Raw genomic sequence first — 1,654 nt, 5'->3', positions numbered from 1 at the left:
GAACATGACTATACTACCAAACACAATCTACAGATTCAATGTGATTTCTATCAAATTACCAATGGCATTTTTCACAGAACTAGAACAAAAAACTTCACAATTCATATGGAAACACAAAAGACCCTGTATAGCCAAAGCAGTCTTGAGAAAGAAGAATGGAGCTGGCCGATTCAAACTTCTTGACTTCAGGTTATACTATAAAGCTACAGTAATCAAGACAGTATGGTACTGGCGCAAAAACAGAAATATAGACCAATAGAACAAGATAGAAAGCCCAGAAATAAACCCATGCACCTATGGGTACCTTATTTTTGACAAAGGAGGCAAGAATATACAATGGAGCAAAGACAGCCTCTTCAATAAATGGTGCTGGAAAAACTGGACAGCTACATGTATAAGAATGAAATTAGAACACTTCCTAATACCATACACAAAGAGAAAATCAAAATGGATTAAAGACCTAAATGTAAGACCAGAAACTATAAAACTCAGAGGAAAACATAGGCAGAACACTCAATGACATAAATCAAAGTGAGATCCTCTATGACCCACCTCCTAGAGTCATGGAAATAAAGACAAAAGTAAACAAGTGGGACCCGATTAAACTTAAAAGCTTTTGTATAGCAAAGGAAACTATAAGCTAGGTGAAAAGACAACCTTCAGAATGGGAGAAAATAATAGCAAATGAAACAACTGACAAGGGATTAATTTCCAAAATATATGAGCAGCTCATACAACTCAATGCCAGAAAAACAAACAACCCAATCAAAAAGTTGGAAAAAGACCTAAAGAGACATTTCTCCGAAGAAGACATACAGATGGCTAATAAACACATGAAAATATGCTCAACATCACTCATTATTAGAGAAATGCAAATCAAAACTGCAATGAGATATCACCTCACACTGGTCAAAATGGCCATCATCAAAAAGTCTACAAACAATAAATGCTGGAGAGGGTGTGGAGAAAAGGGAATGCTCTTGCACTGTTGGTGGGAATGTAAATTGATGCAGCCACTACGGAGGACGGTATGGAGATTCCTTAAAAAACTAGGAATAAAACCACGGTATGACCCAGCAATGCCACTCCTAGGCATATACCCTGAGGAAACCAGGGTTGAAAAAGACACATGTATCCCATTGTTCACTGCAGCACTATTTACAATAGCTAGAAAATGGAAGCAACCTAGATGTCCATTGACAGATGAATGGATAAAGCAGTTTTGGTACATATACACAATGGAATATTACTTAGCCATAAAAAGGAACACATTCGAGTCAGTTCTGATGAGGTGGATGAACCTAGAACCTACTATACGGAGTGAAGTGAGTCAGAAAGAGAAAGATAAATATTGTATTCTAACACACATATATGGAATCTAGCAAAATGGTACTGAATAATTTATTCAAGGGCAGCAATGGAGAGACAGACATAGAGAATAGTCTTATGGACATGGGGAGAGGGGAAGAGAGGGTGAGATGTATGGAAAGAGTAAAATGGAACTTATATTACCATATGTAAAATAAATAGCCAATGGGAATTTGCTGTATGGCTCAGGAAACTCAAGCAGCTGCCCTATATCAATCCAGAGGGGTGGATGGGGAGGGAGATGGGAGAGAGGTTCAAAAGGCAGGGATATATATATATACCTATG

This window comes from Bison bison, unplaced genomic scaffold, assembly GCF_000754665.1.
Source record: "Bison bison bison isolate TAMUID 2011002044 unplaced genomic scaffold, Bison_UMD1.0 scf7180017864341, whole genome shotgun sequence".
NCBI classification, from domain to species: domain Eukaryota; kingdom Metazoa; phylum Chordata; class Mammalia; order Artiodactyla; family Bovidae; genus Bison; species Bison bison.
This window is presented reverse-complemented; position numbering follows the sequence as displayed.